Genomic DNA, 21074 nt, shown 5'->3' with positions numbered 1-21074 from the left:
GTAGTCGACTGTAATAAAAATTCCTGGTTTGACGAGTCTATCCAGTTCTCCATTGATTTTTTGAATAGAAGCAAATGGTATGCTCCGTTTCTTTTCCCCCTACATTAAAAATAAGCTTGCCTTACATTTTGTTTTCGTGGGGAAGCGAATAGATACCGAGAGTATACTTGTCGATTAACTGTTATTTCACCTTATAACTGTGATCCTGTAAACTGGACCATAACATTAGCGATGAAAAGATTAAAAAAAATGACCCACAAGGATCTCTTTTGGATAAACGATCAACTTTCATCCAACAAACTCATACTTTTTTTCTACCTTCTTTGAGAATACAAAGATTGGCTCTACAACGTTTTTTCAACAAGATGCAAAACGACTTTGAAAAAGTTTCTTTTTCAAAACTGTGAGTAGAAAAAGAAATTTAACTACTTAAAAATCTTTTGTCGATAATCTGTATGACTTTTTTTTCTCAGTAAAACAACGAGAAAAAGAAAAAAACGTATATTAACCCTACGAAGGATTGAAACCATATTCACTCCATTACATAAGTTCAGGAGAACAACTCGAATGCTATGAAAAGGGATTTCAATTCGTTTTTATTCCAGATTTTTCTGGGCTCAAAATTTTTGTGCTAAAAGAAATTCCTACTTGACTGTTGTTCTCCATGTACGCGACTTTTTTGTGGGGAAATGTGAAGATTAAGTTTGCCTATCTTTTCCGTGACATTATTGTTTTTCCATTTATTTAAAATGTACAGACTTTAGCAGCAGGTAGCAGGAAGGTAATTCCAGAGTCTAGCTGTTCAAGGGAAGAAGCAATTAAAGTAGAAAGCTTTTTGGCATTTAAGGACTTCAACAGTGAAGAGGTGTGATTTTGTTGCTAAGCAGATTTGTCGAGGATATGTGCGTGGAGGAAGTAAAGGTGTAATAAGTTCATCAGAGCACATTTCACTAAAATACTTGTAAAACACAGGGATGCAACATTACAACAATGGAGTATAGTCCGGTCAATCTAACTTCATTTTTTAGACTTGGTTGGTTGGTTGTTTTACGGCATATCAACCCTTTTCAGGTTATTTAATGCCGAATTCAGTGATTTTGAAGAAAATTTTTTTAATAGAATATATTTGGGTTTTTTTCAAGTCGGTTTCTATTTAACCCATAGTTGGGACCCTAACAAGTACTACCACTCTGGGTCAGAGTGGACCTGGAAGCAATAGCAATTAAGGAGTGGCTTTAGACTCCCCAAAGCCTGCAAGCTGGGGCCTCACCATCGGATATAGTTTAAGGTCATATCCAGGACCTTTTTTAGACCTGGATTTGTCTTGTGATTCTATTTATTTTTCAAAATAGAAGAGTGTTTGAGGCAATTTGTTGAAATAATGCGTCTACAGCAAGCTCAGACGTTACAGTTGTAGAAACAAAATATGGAGAAGCAGAAAGAAAATGATGAAAGCCAACTGCAGCGGACAAAGTTCATTGAAGAAAAAGCAGAGTAAGATAAGGAGTTAAATAGACAATGAGAAATGGAGAGAAAAATGAAACTAATAACTCAAGTAATAGCAAATAAAAACAATAACTAGTTAAACGATCTGATCAGCAGTAGAAACATTTCATTATGTTCCTGAAGAGGAGTTGACTTTTGAAGTCTATTTTCACAGATTTGGTGACGTATTCAGGATAGATTGCAAGTCATGGGACGAGCAGATGCAGGTTCATCTTTTATTACAAAAATTGGGAGCTGCAAAGCATAACGAGTTGATGGACTACATCATCCCGAAACAGACGAGTGAATTGTCCTTTGACAAGGTAGTAAAATCTTTGATGTAATTATACTGTCCAAAAACTAATTTATTTCATAAAAGACAGAAATGTATCACCCTGCCCCATAAAAAAGACCAAGATTACACCACATTTGCTTCAGTTGTAAATAGACACTGTGACGACTTTGGACTATCCTCATTGACAGCTGATGACTTTAAAGTCTTGATTTTAATTCAACATTCAGACATTGGGCACTAAACAGATTGGAAAGGGCGCCAAACATTCAACAATTGGCAGAGGATTGTCTTGGAGAAGCAAGACTCCAAAAATATAGAAGACGCAGGAGTAGCACACAGTAGAAAGGTATGAAGTAACAAACAATCTTACTCTCTTAACAGTCAAGCAAAAGCCAAACATAACTTTCTGGAAAAATCTTAAAAGAAGCCGGATTTGCCTGTTACCCATACAAAAGATGTTGAGAACTTAACTGGCAGAATGATTGTCCATATCAGTTCTGGAAATGTGATCTGTGCAGACACAACGAACACAAAAGGATCCCACAGTAGCTACATAAAAGCAACGAGAACTCAAGCGGAGATCTGCTTCCCCCATCTTGTTTCTTCGGTGTCTCAAATCAAACTCACTAAACTTAACTCAGCTTATTCAAACCAGAATACCTGACACGTCACGTCCGATCTCCATTCACATACTTCTGGTGCAAACTGATCAGTCAACCAGTTTGATACCTATCACAACATTACCTTTTGACCCTTTCTGCACCTGCATGCTCGCTAAACTCGTTGTTTCCCACAATTCAATCTATTGTTTACTTTGCTAGATAGATAGACAATTAGATAGACAGATAAATAAACAGATAGACAATTAAATGATTCTACCCAGCGTTGCCCGGCATTTACCTAACATCAGTTTGACAGTTATGTCGCTGCTGTCAGGCTGAGATATGGCTCTTTTCAGTCCTAGGAAATTCACTCACCCAGGCATTAACTTCTCTCTGCGAAGAGGGTAGTTTTAAGTTAATTGTTTGACGTACCCCTACTGGGGAATGCTAACAGGACTGATCAGGCAGTTTTTGCAGGTCAAAATGCACTTCACCTAGTGCACTGGCTTTTCAGACCTCCATTAGAGGGGATGTAAATAAACATGCATGAAATCATTCTGAAGTTGTATTTCAAAAGTAATGCCTCCTATTTTTCATTCTGCTCAAATGGATCAGAAGGGATTGCAAATTGCATTGTTATGATGACAGCGTTCATGACCTGAAAGTTTCATCTGTCTGTTGCAGATATTGACGTTGTAAGCCTCTAAGAAAGAAATCCCTGTCATGGACGTGCGTCAGAGACAGAGGTGTGTTATTCAATTCTTCCATGCGGAAAAATAATGGAACCGATCAATATTCATCAATGTGTGTTCAACGTTTACGAAGTTGATGCAGTTGATGAGATGTATTCTTTGATTGCAGAGTGGTAACAGAGATTTAATTGACAAAGCACACTCCGGATTTTGACGACTGAGGCATCAAAAGAGGATGGCAAAAGTGTATTGAGAATGGTGGTATAAATGCTGGAGCACAAAAAGTTGCTCTTTTTAATGGTACCACTCTCGTTTTCGTAGCTCTTTCATAGTTTATTTTTTTAATTAAAAATAGGAGGGCTTACTTCTGGAATGACTCTCGTATGACTAAAAAAGCTGTAAATGTCTTGACAAGCTTCTGGGATTGACCTGTACTCCTGATCTGAAATGGAACACATACATCAAATCTGTTGCCAAGATCGTTGGAAAAATGGTTAGATCACTCTATTAATCCAGTAGGTATCTCACTGCCGATGCATTCCTCTATCTGTATAAGAGCTAAGTACATTCTAAAATGGAGTACTGTTGCCAAATCTGGGAAAGAGCTGCTCAGCACACCTTATTCTGCTTTGATAAAGTTCAAAACCAGCTTTGAAACCTAGTAAGTGATTCCCTTTTCTCTTCCCTGCAATCTCTTTCCCACGGAAGAGACATTGCAAGCCTATTTCTGTTCTATCTTTAGTTTCATAGCAGGTGCTCGTCTGAGCTCCAATCTATGGTTCTCCCTTGCCGGACTTTCACAAAAAACACTGAACTAGCCACATCCACTATCAATAATTTTCCCCACTCCCTATCTGTGCTTAACTCTAAACACAGATTCCATGAACTGTTCGCCTGTATAACGCTGTTCCGTTGGCCTGCTCTCTGGCAAACTACAATATCATAGCATTCAAGTCCAATGTAAATGACTTCTTGTTGAACCGTTCCCTTAAATAATCAAATTTTACCCAACTTACATCACTAATGATTACTACACTACCACCTTACATTCATTAAATTTTATCCTCGAGTAGACTCCAGGTCTTGATAACTGGTGATTCCCTTGTCAATAATAAAAACAAACTTAAAACCTTTGAGTATAGTTTTTATTTAGAATATGATTTGACAATAATTTAAATTGTTTAAAATACGTGTCTGTGCGTGATTATATATATATATATATATATATATATATATAAAGAGAGAGAGAGAGAGAGAGAGAGAGAGACATGAACAAAGAGAGAGAGAGAGAGACCAATTAAGCATAAACGAGAGAGAGTGAAAAAGAGAGACAGATTGAAACTGAGGTTAAAGAAAAAAAAACTCTCTGGATTTTAATATAGAGTTATGAATGAGGCACTTATTAAATGATTTTGTCATCTCCTGATTAAAAAAAAAAAGAAAAAAAAAAGAAAAACCTCCTTGAATTACATCATATTTCCTCGTTTTTTTTGTTTGCTTTTTTCTTTGTTTCTTGTTTTCATTTTTTTTTTTTTTTTGCATATTCTGATTGTTGATTCAAGTGGCACTCGAAGGTCTGTCAGCAGAGATGCTGTTTCTGCCAAGAACAAAGTGTTCTTGAAAGGAGACAAATAAGATGCAAAGCCATCGAGAAGTTTCTGCCTTCAGTTACAACTGATGCCACTGACGCGATTCCAGAAAGAAAACAAATAAACAAAGACACACACACATATATATATATATATATATATATATATATATATATATATATATATATATATATATATATTAATCCACTGGTTTTTGCATAAAAACAGATATTTCATTTCACGAACTAGAGCAGATTAGGAGAAGAAAAAAAATAATAATAATAAAAACGAAACGTATAATATACGGAAAGAAAAAAAATGCAAGGGAGATAATCCTAGATATAAAAAATGATACCATGAAAATGACCTCCCTTCTAAACAGAAGGATCGGGTAATAATACGAATTCAAACACCAAGCAAAAAAAAAAAGAACATTGAAATAAACACGTATAATTATAAAAATAAAATTATGTAAAATTATATGATGATTGAAAAAGGGAAAAAAATTATGAAACTACGGGTTAAAACGGAAAACTATCTTCACATAACACCAAAAGATGGAGGAAGTGAGGAGGCATGGCTTTGGAAATCTTTTTACCCAAATACGATGTTCAGCATGTTAAAAATATACCTTTCGTTGTAAAAATTAAATAGATAAGCATCTGAACAAGTTTATGGGGACAGGATATTTTTTATGGAAACATAAATCGTAAAATTGCCTACTCATCAATGAAACAGCTGTAATGGAAAAAAATCCAGGAAATAAATGAAGGTTATAAAAAGAAAACGTGAGTCTTTGAATTTTCAACAACATTTTACACTATATATATATATATATATATATATATATATATATATATATAATTATTTTTTTGCTATAATAATTAAATACTTACAGACACTAGTGTTTCATCCTTTCTGGAATCTTCAGTGCAGGGTGTCACAATTAACACCAGTCAACAGATTCGAACTCTGCAACACGAGCCATCGCTGGCTCGATTAGCAAAGACCATATCCATTCGGCTACCATTAACCGTGTGAAATAATGTTGAATTTAAACATTTTAATTTTTTAAATGTTCTTTATGTCAGTTAAACAATGATCTAATCGTTATACAATGATCTATGCATAAGAGCTAAATTGACCGACTTTAATTCAACTGAAAATGGTCTACGATGAGAAACGAGTCTCTTAAAGGGGCTGTCATAATTAATTTTTGCTATAATAACTAAATACCTACAGGCACTAGTGTTTCATCCTTTCGGGAATCTTCAGTGCAGAGTGTCACGATTAATACCAGTTGACAAATTCGAACTCAGCAACATGAGCCATCTCTGGCTCAATTAGCAAAAACCGTATCCATTTGGCTACCTTTAACCACGTGAAAAAATGTTGAATTTAAACATTTTTATTTTATGTTCTTTACGTCAGTCAGACAGTGATTTAATCGTTATACTGTGATCTATGCATAATATATATAGAGAGAGAGAAGGAGGGGAAGATAGAGAGAGACTAGACTACTCATGACCTTGTTGGGTCAGTATATGTTATAGCTAGCTATGGAATAATGAGTATATTAATTATGCCAATAATATGCGTGTTTGCGCATACAACAATGGCCACCACTTTTAACACAAGGAATGACATTGCTTAATATCCGGAAAACTACTCATTCGCGGTAAATTTAAATGCGATATTCGCTTTCAGCATATCCGAAAATAATCATTTTAAAGGAAAATGTTAAGGCAGAAACCAAGTAAAAATTTACCGATATTTTTTTTTTTCATTTGTAACAAAAAGTAATTTTTTTAAAATTTATTTTCGGTTTTATTTATTTATATTGTTAGGAATGTAAAAAAATAAAATGCATTTAGATTTAAAAATAAGAAGATGACCCCGTAAATTGTTGATTTTTACTAAAGAGAAATTAATGTTAACAAAAAAAGAATAGGGGAATATATATATATATATATATATATATATATATATATATATATATATATATAAAAGTGAAATTATCTGTTTCTCTGTGTATGTCTGTGTGTGTACATTTCCCTACCAAACTACTCTGTCAATTTTTAGTCTACAGACTCGAGATTTTACATAAGGGATATTAAGATTAGGAAAAGTCTTTTTAATCAGTTTTCGACCAGAAATTTATCTGTCAAGGAGGTCAAAGTTCAATGATTTAACCTTTGAATTCTCTGCCAAACTTCTCTGTCAATTTTAAGTCTAAACACTTGAAATTTTAGATGTAGGTTACTTGGACATAGATCAAATTTTTTAACTTGATCTGAGCCCAAAACAATAAATGTTAAAGGGTCAAAATTTAAAATATTTGACCACTCAGCCAATTTTTAGTCTGAACATTTGAAATTTTACATAAAGTGTATTCAGAGATAGAGCAAGCTTTTTAATCAGTTTTTGGCCGAAAATTTAGCTGCCAAGGGGTCAAAGTCCAAAAGATTTGAGCTTTGCGGTATCTAGCAAATTATTCAGCAAATTTTGCATCTAAACACTTGAAATTTTACATAAAGGGTATTCAGACATTCAGCAAGCTTTTAATCAGTTTTGGGGCGAAAATGTGGCTGCCAAGAAGTCAAAGTTGAAAGAGTTGACCTTTGCAGACTCTACCAAACTTCTCCGCTTATTTTGAGTCTTAACAATTGAAATTTTAGATGTAGGTTACCTGGACATGAGTCAAACTTTTAATATATATATATATATATATATATATATATATATATATATATATGCACATAAAGTTATGAACAGTACATAAATATTAAAGGATATTTTGATTAATTCATAACGAGTTTTGTTCTCTGTATTCAAAATGATTAAATCTTTTAAAAACATTTATAGCTCTAGTCTTGCACTATTGAGCTAGTGTAGTGACGAGCTAAATCAAATCGCTCGTCACGTAATCAGAGGAATGTATTCGGCTGGAATTTTTTTTATTCAATTTTCACCTCCAAACAAGGCACAGTACCACTTTGAAGTAGGGGGCTACTATTGGGGACATAAGTTGCAGGGAGATTATGAAGGGAGACGAGCAGCAAGATGTCTGTTCACATTACACGAACTTCTGCATGTCAGCACAGTTGGGAAAGCAGAATCCAGGAAGGGAGTTCCAAAGTCTAGCAATTCTGGGGAAGAAACTTTTGGAGTAGAAGGTCTCCTTACACCTAGGGATCTACTGTGTAGGGGTAGGATTAAGCCGCTTGTTGAGTTTGTCTGGGGTATTTACGTTGAGGGGTGCAAGTGCTTGTAGTTCATCAGAGCATTTACCATTTGGTTTTGTCACAGTTCACTCGTGCAATTCTATCAGCGCATAGAATTATGGTTTTGATGCAACTGTTTTACACACAAATCCATGGAACTATATTTTTGTCTATTCGTGCATGTAGACAGTGAACAAGCTGGAACATTCTAGAAAATCAGTATAAAAGGCCTGATGCGCCAAAAACAAACCAGTTCCAGACAAAATTTTTGCAAGTTAATTCACCGCTGCCCATGATTATCACATGTGTCTGATTCCGTCTAAAAAACATAAAACTGCATCGCGAAGAAGACCAAGCTCCCAAGCGGCAACGGACAAATTATTCAATCCTTTACCCATGAAACTCATGCAAACAACAAAGAATGAATATTTTTCCTTGCAAAACTCCTACCCTTCTTTTTTTCCTCACAAAGGAGTCACCACTTATCAAAGCCCAGAGGCCACTCGAGAATAAGACTTAATATGTGTACAATAAATATTCAATGGGAAAATGTCGTAGTAATCGTTAGTAGTGGAAATTTGATAAATTGGATTACCTAAGGGGATAGCTCATCAGGGACTTGTTTACATTGAACTTGAAGATGACCAAATTGTAGTCAGTTGAGAAGCAAGCAATCGGAAGAGATTTCTACAGGCGTGCAGTACTATGAAAGAAGCATTGTTCATGAAATCTACGTTTGGGTTTAGGCACAGATAAAGAGTGGGGGGAATTTATTGATAGTGGTTTCAGTTAGACGAGTGTTTCTCATGAAAGTTGTACACTTTCATTTGCTGTGTTTCTTTATATAATATGTAGACAATAACAATTCCCTCAGCCGCAAAAGACTTTCTCAGTTACAAAAGATTTCCAGCCAATACCCTTACGATCACACGAATATTATTTTTTCACCTAGTCTTATAAAAAAATGAACATTTCTCCGCTTTAGTCATGGACTTTAATCTAAGGATATGGCTTAAGAAGAATTTGTTAACATTGGATTTAAAAACAACCGTGCTGTAGTCAGCTAGGAAGTTTCTTGGTGTCATTACATTCCACAAACGAGAAGTTCTCGAAAAGAAACTCTGCCCATGGAAATTTTGTTTAGCTCCAGATATGCAGAGGGATAAAGGAACATTTCTAAAGTGATTTTTTTACAGGAGGTAACCAAAGATTAGAGCTCAGTCGAGCAGGGAAGGAATTTCAAAGGAAAGTACTTCAAAGAAAAGACGTTATTGCAGTAGAAAACCTTCCAGCATCTATGGACCCCTACAGTGAAAAGGTGTGATTTTGCCGCTTGTTGGTTTTGTCAAGGGCTATTCACATTGAAGGGCACAAGTGCAGTAAGTCTGTTGGAGCATATTCCATTAAAATACTTGAAAAAAATGCACAAAGATGAAACATTGTGGTGATGGGACAGGCTTGAGCTTGATAAACAATGTGGGCTTATTAGGTTATGGATTCTTTTTTTTTTGGGGGGGTTGTCTAAGAGGAAGTTACTAGTAATTTATGTACCAGCCCAAATACAAGAACGAATTGTGGCTCTGTAGAGATATGGGATACTGGCAGATTTGAGTTTTCTAACCCAGTAAAGGGAGCCCACTGTCTTCTACTAGAAATGCTATGCTATAAAATTCGTTAAATTAGTTATTAACAAATCAGTATCTCTAGACAGACATCGTTTAGTTATTAAATTATTAACTGAACCAAATTCTTATAAAACTATAATTTTTTTTAAAGCAATGTTATTTTAATCTCTATTTAGAAGATTATTGGATGTAAACAGCTTCCAAACTTTCAATCTTTTAATAAGTGAGGATTTGCTAATAATTTTAAAGCCTGAAATGACTTTCTCTCAGACATTTGGCTGTGAATTTTTTTTTCAAATTTTTCACATGGTCAAAAAGGGAATAAATTCTTTTTTTTTTCTTTCTTTTATTTTTTTTTTTAACTATTAAGAAAAGATTAAAATGACTGAATTGTTAATGAAGAAACTGAAATGTATTCTGCTAAATTTATTTTTGTAAATAAACTTTACTTTTCTGAATTTTTGAGATGAGGATTAGTTGTTCATATTATTTGGATTCTTCGGACTACTGTTCTCATCTTGAGGGTAATGTTTTTTCACAACTTTTTTGTGGATGTAACCGCTGACCATCTTCAAGTGTATCTTGTCAAACTTGAGAATGCTTCTGTCGAACTCTGGAATTTGGACACAGTTTCGAGCGGAACCCTTTATTTACTTCACGGGTGTAGCATGCTCTTGTTCCATCAGCCATGACTGGATAGAGGTTCTAAGTAATTCACAATTGTATTTTTCGGCCGCCCACACTGAGACTTGAACCTTCAACCTTCAGAAGAATATTACTTTTACAGTTGATTCTTACAAGTACTCTAGCCACTGCATCACAGGTCTGAAGAAGGTAGGAGGTTATGTAGACCGAAATGTGAAAATAATACTGAAAATTAGAACAGTAGTCTGAAAAATCCAAATAATATAAATAAAATTTCTTTTTCAATAGGAATTTTTCAAATTTCATTTTATTTTATATACTTTTTTCTTTAACTCACCTTTACCCAGAATAAGGCATATCGCCACTTGGACGTAAGGTGCTACTAATTAGGACCATGCCTAAGAAAGATTAACAAGATGTTCGTTTACGTTACATTTGAACTTCTGCATATCAGTACAGTCAGGGAAGCAGGTAGCAAGAAGAGAATTCCAAAGTTTAGCTATTCTAGAGAAGAAGCTATTTGAGTAGAAAACTTTCTGTTATTTAGGGACCTCAACAGTGAAGGGGTGTGATTTTGTTGCCAAATGGGTTTGTCAAGGATATGTATGTCGAGGGGGCACAACTGCAATGCGTTCATCAGTGCACACTCCATTAAAATACTTGTAAAATAGGCACAGGAATGCAACATTGCGGTGATGGGACAGAGGTTGGAGCTTAGTTGACAGAGTCGGACCTATTAGATTGCAGACCCTTTTTGGACCCTATCCAAGAGGGAGAGACTAGTGGTAGATGCATTAGTCCAGATGTGGCAGCAATACTCCATACATGAGTAAATGATGGTCTTGTAGGGGTGCAGGATACTCTCAGGTGTGAGCAGTTTTCTAGCACGGTAAAAGGAACCCATCTTCCTTGCAGCAGCCTTTGCAATGTCCTCAATGTATTTATTTCAGTTCATATTTCCTGTGAATGTTAAGCTGAGGAGTTTGAAGGAATAATTCTCAGATAGGAAGTTATTTGTCATTGATATCGGTGGTTGGAGAGGCTTCTTGTAATTGTTAAAGGAGAGTAGCTTAGTCTTATTGGCATTAAATGTTACCATCCATTTATGTCCCCATTCAACTATGGTCTGTAGGTCATTTTCTAATGATTCAGTCATTTTCTAAGGATTCAGCCATTGTCTTGGATTTGTGTACATCCATTCTTCCTTCATGCATGTTATACAGCAAATATATCCATCTCGAGCTGAATATTACTAGGGAGATCATTGATGAATATCAGTAATAATAGTGGTCTTAGTTATAAGAAAGGGAAAAATGGAAACAACAGAAGGCATGGAACTACTCAACCAAACAGAAATGATGACACTAGGGGAACAAGACGACTATAAATACTTGGGAATTCTAGAAGCGGACACCTTCAGCGCAACAGAAATGAAAGAAAAAATTGGAAAGGAATACCTCAGGAGAACAAGAAAACTCCTGGAAACGAAATTATATAGCAGAAACCTAATAAAAGGTATAAATACATGGGCAGTATCACTAGTAAGATACTCTGGACCGTTTATAGGGTGGAGAAAAGAAGAACTGAGACAGATCGACCAGAAAACAAGGAAGCTCATGACCATGCATAATGCACTACACCCAAAGGATGATATTGATAGACTCTACGTGAAAAGGAAAGACGGCAGGAGAGGACTGATCTGTATAGAAGACTGTGTGAAGGACACGAAAAAAGAACTAGATAAATACATAATGCAAAACACTGAAAGGATAATTATGGCAACGAGAGACACTGAAAAAAACAACAAAACAGAAAACAGAGAGACAAATGACAAAACAAGAAAAGAGAAGTGGGAAGAGAAACAACTCCACGGAAGATTCATAAGAATGAAAAAAGATGAGAATAACGAAAACACCTGGACATGGATTCGAAAGGGACATATAAACCGAGAAACTGAATCTCTAATAACTGCAGCACAAGATAACTCGATAAGAACCAACCATACCAAAGCAAGTATCGATAAAACACAAGAAAACAGCAAATGCAAACTACGTGGATAAAGAGACGAAACAATAAACCATATAGTAAGTGAATGCAGCAAACTGGCCCAAAAGGAATACAAAAACAGGCATGACCAAGTGGGGAGGGCGGTGCACTGGGAATTGTGCAAACAGACAAATTTTGAGCATACAGACAAATGGTACAAGCATAAACCCGCAACACCACTCGAAAACGAGAACCACAAAATCCTATGGGACATGGACATACAGATGGACAAACCCATCCAAGCAAGAAGACCAGATGTAATAATTAACAAGAAAGAAAAATCCTGTGAAATTGTAGACTTTGCTGTCCCAGCTGACCACAGAGTATGAAAGAAAAGGAGAAACAAAGCAAATACACAGAGCTAGCCAGAAAGTTATAAGGGATTTGGATTATGAAGAAAATCAAAATAGTACCGATAATAGTAGGAGCACTAGGAACAATTCCGAAAAACTTTGAAAAAAGAATGTCAGAAATTGGAATCAGAGGAATAACTGCAAAAATACGACTAACGATAATGAAAATGGCTGAAATATTAAGGAAAACCCTTGAATGCGGAGAATAATACAAGAAGACAATATAACGAATAAGCATTACAGGGAATGAAGAACACCGAAGCTGCATATCTACAAGTTCTACACCTCCATCATGCATTCTCCCCCCCCCCCATTGTTTCATCACTGTTCCTCCCAATAGAAAAGTGATAGCAAAGAGCCGAGAAGGATCAAGAAGGATTGAAAGACAGAGGAGAGAGCGCTGGGCAGACCTTGGCTGGACAAGTGCAAAGAGAACTGGGACCTTGGGGAGGCTTAGTGCCACTCAAATTCCAGTAGAAACCAATGGCCACTGCCAGCGAGACATCAATGGTAAGAGGCTGTTGTGATGATGCAAATTCATTTGCAAATGCTATCGAAGGAGGTGGAGAGAGCTGGACGTCTGGGGAGACTTGTTGTCACTCAGCTTCCAGAGAACACCACAGGTTTCCAATCAGATTGTTTGTTGACTTGTGTGAAAGCTCCATGTGAGCCAATAATAATAATAATAATAAGCTGATTGATGAAACAACTGAACTTCGTTGGTCTTCTGAAGCTACACTTCATCTTTTTTTGTCCTTAATCAGCGAATGAGAAATCCCTCTAGACTGTGCCAATTTTTTTTATTTTTGTCCCAATCCAGAGTGCCATTTTTGGAAAGCAGAATGCTCCCCCACATTACAAATCGACCAAATTCTACCCTTGTGGGGAGAAAAGTAAATAGAGACTGCTGTTTGATCTAATCTTCAGTAACAAGGATAAAAAAAAAAAAAAAAAAATTTTTATTATCCCCACCCCAACCCCGGATTAATTTGGTTCTTGTTGACCTCAATGAGATTGAATATTACAGTATTCTTTTTTTATCATAATTGTATCCAATAATTTAACGTTTGTAAGCGTATCTCATGTAGTTTCTGACTTTAGCTAAATACACATGCTCACAGACAGACTTACGACTTTTCTTTACATAATAGACAAGCATAATCTTTGAGAAGAAGAATCTTTCGTTCTGCCATTTGCGCACTTAATCGAGTCCTTGAAAGATGCAATGGACTTTACAAGGGAGACTATTTAATGCAAGATGATTGGACGAGGGTCAGCGGATGAAGAAAGTATGATAATAAACTGGCTAAGTGTCCATTAGCAGTGGTCAGTGCAGCACTGTCCTGGTTGGATCAAGCAGTCATTTTCTTTAATGATACATGTAGAGACCTGTGACCAATTTTGCAAAAAAAAAAAAAAAAAATTGAATTCCACGCTTTCCTTGTTGGGTTAATTACAGGCTGAAAAGGGGCAATCAGTTCTATTTAGAGAGAGTTACCTTAGAATGAACTATTTTGACATGTACACAACCGGGTTCAAGTTGATTTTGAAAGGACACATGTGTGGATAAATGCAAGTGATTGCATGTCCATTTATCATTACATATATATATATATATATATATATATATATATATACATATACATATATATATATATATATATATATATATATATATATATACTAGCATATGTACCCAGCATTGCTCGGTATTAAAAGTAGTGTTAAATTACTTTTAAAAAAATGAAGTAAAAACCAAACGGAAAGAAACTGAGTCATGTATATGCAAGTATTATGTTTTTTATAAACAATTTACTTTTTGTAAGTAAAAAAAAAAAAAAAAATACTCGAGCTGAGATCGAAACCAAAACCTAAAGACAGTGAGTCAAGTACGATAACTGTTAGGCTAGCTTGCCACAATCTTTAAAAAGTGTTCACAAACCTACTTATTCTTAACCTAAGAAAACTGTCATGTGAACGATTCATGCATGCTCAGTCATGAAACAGTTGACAAACAGATAAAAATCTGATAAGCTCCACATACCAATTTTTCAATTTTGATCCCTAAGTAGTCTTTTATTTCTGGATGAAAACTAATTAAAATGTCTTTCACATGTCTACATACCAAATTTCAAATCTGTAGATCAAAACATCATTGAGTATATCAATTGAGAGTTGTCCTCACAGACACACACACACACATTCTCACTTATATATATATATATATATATATATATATATATATATATATATATATATATATATACAGGCTCATTCAGTCTTTGACAGACTACGGATAGCCACGAAAGGAGTGCCTGTGCATGAAATTATTGTGGTAGGAGGCACGCAATCTGCAACCACACCTCTCCTGAGTCAACATTGTTAAATGGCATGTAATATGTATGTACAAGACGACTGGAAACAAATGCCGAGATAAGCAGAGAGCACATACAGCACCTAGAATTCCCAAATGGTTACCCATCTTGTACTAACCAGGCTCAATATTGCTTAACTTCAGTGATCTGATGAAAACTCGTGTGTCAACACGATTATGCCATATATATATATATATATATATATATATATATATATATATATATATATAGTGCCCCCCGCAAAAGTTAACAATACACACTTGAAACAGTCAGTTTTTGTATTTCCAGCTTCCAAATGATAATGAAATGTTTTATAAACATAGAAAATGTATTGAAACTAAGATAGGAACAGTAGGGAAAAATAAAAAAATAATAATTTAACACAACGCAAAGAGAAAATTCAATAATTAGCAACGCAAAGTTTACAACACATATCAAATTAATTAGATTTATCAATAATTTTATGACGGTTTATCATGGTAAAATGCTTAGAAGTTTCTAGAATGTTCAGGAATATGCAATAGTGTTGTGAGACCGGATCTCACCCCATAATGGACTCGTCCAGATCCTATATAATCAGCTCCTAAGGCTGGTACAGTGGAGCGAGATCTCAATGGATATTATACCTCAGGGAGCGAGATCTTACTGATACTTGCAACTACTACTATTCTCTTTATCTTTCTCTATATCCTTGTACCTTTCCTTAATACACTTGTAAACCACCTACTACATGTTTTTCCGTGTCGTTCTTGTGGACCCAACTGAGCCCAACAGCAAATAGACATTAAAGTAAGCAATTAGTAAAAGTATTGCGTCATTCTTTATCTAATAACCGTATTGTAAGCAACCACATGATGAGAAAGAATAAACAGATTGGTCAAGAGCTCAGAAAACGAATTGTAAGTCTTCATCAAAGTGGATTGGAATATAGAACAATATCCAAACAGTTAATAGTTCCATTGAATTCTGTTGGAACAGTAATTCGGCACTAGAATTCACGCAAATCGACCCTTCCTTTGGCCAGATCAGGTTGTCCTCGAAAAATAACCAAATGTGCTGAAAGGTTATTAACAAGGAAGGTTATGAATTCGCCTAGAATTACTCTTGGAGATCTGCAGAAGGACTTAAAAAACAGCGAAATTAAAGTTAGCAAGAACACAATCAGTAGAACCGTCCACCTTAAAGACATCTTCTCTAGATCAGCAAGGAAAACTTGTTACATTGTTTTTATCAATTTTTTCCCTTACTTTTGGACATTCCTATTTTGAAAATAAATAATTGTTATAATTCTTTTTCTATCCTTTGCAAATGATTCACATTTTAGTATGATATTATGGATGATCAGGACTACCAGTTGTCAAAATTTTAGCTTTTCACAGTCGTTATTTTTAACAAATATTAGGTTTTAAAATGTTGTCCCTTAATATAATGCTTAGCGTAATACAAATTTTATTAATTCTGGCACACAGAATTTAGTTTGTTAACATCTCCCTTGATATTCTCCTGGCATTTGTCTACAAACATTTATTCCGCAGCTGCTTTTTGTTCATTTTTTACCTAATGATGATTTGACAAAGAATCGAAAACGTTTGTGACACATATGGAATTTATATTAATTTTTTTTTTGATTTTTAACACAAAAAGATCATAAGAAAAAATAAAATATAAATAAAAAGCATAATTAATCAGAAGCTCTCTGTTATTTTAAACAATGTACTGAAATGAAAAATACTGCCTTTATACACGCAAATCAAATATATACATGATTTACCCTCCCATCGATTTCGACATTTGAGCTTCGCTACAACTAAGGTGTTCGGAAATCCACACAGATGATTTGTTTATAGCGGTGAAGGCTTTGTGCAGAACCAACCACACTTTTTGTTAGAACTGCTTATCCCAGTCGGTGCTATGGCTGCCACAAGACAGGGCAGACAGTAGACTTCAGGTTTTTATATCAGAGTTTTTCTTCATCTAGATGCATGTCTTAAAGAAGACTGCGAGGGAATATCTCCCAGTGGATTAAACCTTCAGATACCAACCTAGAAATTTCTATATCCAGCGCGACACATAGTGTCTAGCATTCCCAAATGGTCAACCATGTGATACTGGCCAGACTCATTATTGCTTAACCTATGATCTGACGAGAACTGGTGTTTCAATGTGATTAATTGCCGTATACGATGAGTATCGACTGAAGAGAGCTTAATATGGATATCTAAAACGGTCCCCTATTATCAGGTTTGAAACCGACGGTACCGATAACTTATCTCATCTAAACTTTCTGTAAATAAAAATATAAATAATACGCTCTTATTTTCGGAATTTTTCCTTATAATAGAGCACTGCTGGAATCCTATTTTCCCCAGAAATATAACTGAGTATATATATGGAGAGAGAGAGAGAGAGAGAGAGAGAGAGAGAGAGAGAGAGAGAGAGATTAATATAAAAACATGCACATAAGTGCACACATAAATATATATATATAAGACACAGATATATATATATATATATATATATATATATATATATATATATATATATATATATATATATTGATACGAATATATTTTTCTTACTCCTCATCCCAACAGCTTTTTAGTATATTTATATGCCACAAAATAAAAAAAATAAAAATCTCCAATAAGGTTTCTTAAAGAAAAAAAAAAAAAAAATGGATGTAGATGATTCCAAAATAAAATCTATACAAGTCTTTCAAGGCGCATCCGATAGAATGAACAGTAAAATCAGACCCCCGCCCCCACCCCCACCTTTTTCTTCTTTAGATTACATTCATTCATGGTCTAACGAAGAGTATTCAGAGAGAAAACGAAGACAGAAAAATACAAAGTTTTTTTTTTTTTTTTCGCATCACTAAATAATCTTTCAGAATATATTTGTTTACGCGAGTCGAACACAACAAGGATACCATGATTGAAGAAATGGTCTACGACAAAGTACAATTCCACAAGGTTTCGATGGAGTTTTGGAATGGTGTAGTGTGTTTTCATGGTGAGATCTTTACCATAGTCCCTTGATCGCTGGACTCGCTACGTTGTTAATGTGATGAAAATTCAAATTCACAAAAAGATGGAGTACTGTTGCCACATCTGGGCAGGGGCTGCTAGAACACCTTATCCTGCCTTGAGTTCAAAATAGACTTTGTAACCTAATGAGGGATGCCCTTTTCTCTTCCCTGGATCCTCTTTACCACAGAAGAGACGTTGCGAGCCTGTCTCTGCTTTATCGTTATTTTCATGGCAGGTGCTCATCTGAGCTCCAATCTATGGTCCCCCCTGGCCTAACTTTCACGAAAAACACTCATCGAACTGAAAGAGAGTCTTGTTCAAAATGTCTGGCCAATTTCATGATGAAGGTTGTTTCTGCTCTTGTTTCTTCATGTTAATATACCATCATGAGCTTTGGATTCTGGGAGCTCATAATAATGCTCGTCTGAGCTGCAATCTATGGTCGCCCCCCCCTCGCCAAGCGTTTACAAGAAACACTTATTTGGCTGAAAACACTATCAATAATTTCCCCCACTCTTTATCAGTGCCTAAACCTAAACCTAGATTCCATGAGCAAAGCTTCTTTCTTAGAACTGCACATCAGTGGAATTCTGTTACGTTTTCCTGTTTTCCAACTGACTACAATATGGTTGTCTTCAAGTCCCACGTGAACAAATTCTTGATGAGCCATCCTCTTATGTAATCCAATTTACCAAATTTCCACTACTAACGATGACTGACATGTTCCCCTTGACCACTGTACACTCATTAACCCTTATCGTCGAGTGGCCTCCAGGCCTTGATAAGTGGGGACTCCTTTGTAAAATAAAAAAAAGAGGGCATTTTGGACGAGAAAAAAGTAATTTGCTCAATCTAGAAGGTGTAATATTTTTTTTATTAAATCAAGACGGCCATGTTGAAGTCTGCAGGGAAGCAGTTCCATGATAACATGTGTTGTAATATTTTTTTATTAAATGAGAGTATGATTAAAATAATTGGAGGGTTCTACTTATAAACACTGGCGATAGGAACTGACCAATCAAATAGATCCACGTTCTACTAACAACCAATCAGAAACAGGAACTGCTCCATAAAAATATTGGATATTTTAGAATTCACATGCATAATCTTTTTGCGTCCACACGAGAAAGACTTTTGCTCCTTTGATTGCAAAATTTTGAAATCCAAGAATTATACAGATCAGCTACCCAACGAAAACGCTTCATTTCCAGGACTTGTACAGATCAGCTACCCATCAGAAACGCTTTTGAAATTAAACATGGTTTTCAATTCAAAAGAAGGATTACTTCTTTACCGACTGAGAACAGAAATGAAGTGTAGAACAAATACTACACTTTGCTTCCCCACGAAAGCAAAATGTGGCACAAGGTCATTTTTAATGTGGGGGGGGGCAGTTAACCAAAAAGGGGCACTCTAGCAGTAAGCAAAAATATAAATTGCCTTAGTATAGAAGGATTACCTCTACATTGACTAAGAACAAATTATCTTAAGTGTAGCATCAGAACAGATACTACATTTTGCTCTTAGCCAAAAGATCAAGGATATTAACTAGCCAGTGTTGTATGTTTTTAGTTAAGATCAATGACCATCCAGTATATCTGTAACATTACACAAAAGTATTTTCTAGTAAATCAAATTGAGAGCATATGGGGGGTGGGGGGGTGTATTCAATAAGTAATGCCCTTGATCTACTTCTAGCTGTTTGATTTAGCCAAAATTTTGCATGTGGAATGATTTATATCTCTATGCGTTATGTGGAAAATTACAGCTCTGAACTAACTGTAGTTTCTGATTTCCAGATGTTTGAACAGAGTCAGCTGTAAAATGGAGTCTGTTGAGTGTCAGAGAGTGATCTGGTTTTTGTGTTTGAAAGAGCACATATCACAGCGTGTTTATTTTTGTTTTTTTTTTTGATGAAATGAAAGAAACATATAGTAATGCTGCCCCATCCTATGAACTTGTAAAATACTGGCATTATAAATTCAAACATGGCCGGAAATCTGTGGAAACAACTTCCAGACCTGGTCATCCCTCTTCTACCATTGATGAGGCATCTGTTAGTAAAGTTGAGGCTGCCATTTTGGAAGATCGGTATGTGACTATTTACCAAATATCCGAAAAGGAAAAGATTAGTACAAGGTCTGCGAAAACTAGCATTCATGATCATTTGCATATTCGCCAAATAGCCCAAGATGTCAAGATTAGTACAGGGTCTGTGGAAACTATCATTCATGACCATTTGCATATGCATAAGGTGTCTGTGAGATGGATTCCCAGGTTGCTGACATATTTCCAGAAAGGAAAAAGCATTGGTTAGGATGAATTTGGAGATGTACGAAGATAATAATGTTATGTTGTGGTAGGTGTATATATATATGTGTACGTGTGTCTTATATAAATGTCTGAATTTGTGTATCGTCTTGTAGCATAAAATGTTCTTCTATTGTTGTATCTATGTAAAATGTTTGTTGTGTGTATGGCCATTTTTTCACAAATACATGTAGTTAACAAATACGATACATAAGCTTTTACAGACAGTTTTTTGCAATCAAATGATAACAATGTCTGCTTATCTCAGACCAAAGGAATCACATACCTTCTTATTTGTCCAAAGCCCAAAAAGAGTGCCATAACAAATGGTTATATTTTACATGGATTTTATTTGTTTAATGTTGGACTTTGGCACGCTGAGTCTCTTTCTACATGATCACTCTTTACCCTGCCTGCCTTCAGCAGAGTTGTCTGCATGTCTGTTCACAAACGCATTTCTTGCCAACTCATTAGTTTGATCTCTGCTAAGTAACTATCACCTCAACAAAGCGGACCAGATCATGTGTCGTTCACGTAAGCTAAAATATTGTTTAATTCTAAGCAAATTCTGATCTACTCCGTAAATTCCTAAATCGACTTTATTTAATTTCTGTTTAAATTCACGACTAAACATTCCAAGCTGTAAATACACATTTTCCCAAATATAATTGTTTTATTTTTTTAATAATAATAATCGACCAGGTTACCCGGAGTTGTCCAGTCAATATCTAACAATAAGTCAAGTTTTTTTTCAAAAAATTAATTACACAGGATAAAACTTGGTCTATCACTGTGACCCAGAGA

General features: G+C 35.3%; 1 protein-coding gene and 1 pseudogene across 3 annotated transcripts in view; both read right to left on the bottom strand.

Annotated features, from left to right (window-relative positions):
• The window catches only part of LOC145249553 (katanin-interacting protein-like), a 648058-nt gene that overhangs the window by 266594 nt on the left and 360390 nt on the right, over positions 1 to 21074 (bottom strand). The window lies entirely within an intron of this gene.
• LOC145249784 (5S ribosomal RNA) lies at positions 15002 to 15118 on the bottom strand (annotated as a pseudogene).

This window comes from Euprymna scolopes, chromosome 28 (assembly GCF_053919585.1).
Source record: "Euprymna scolopes isolate OS-2025 chromosome 28, ASM5391958v1, whole genome shotgun sequence".
NCBI lineage: Eukaryota > Metazoa > Mollusca > Cephalopoda > Sepiida > Sepiolidae > Euprymna > Euprymna scolopes.
This window is presented reverse-complemented; position numbering and strand designations above follow the sequence as displayed.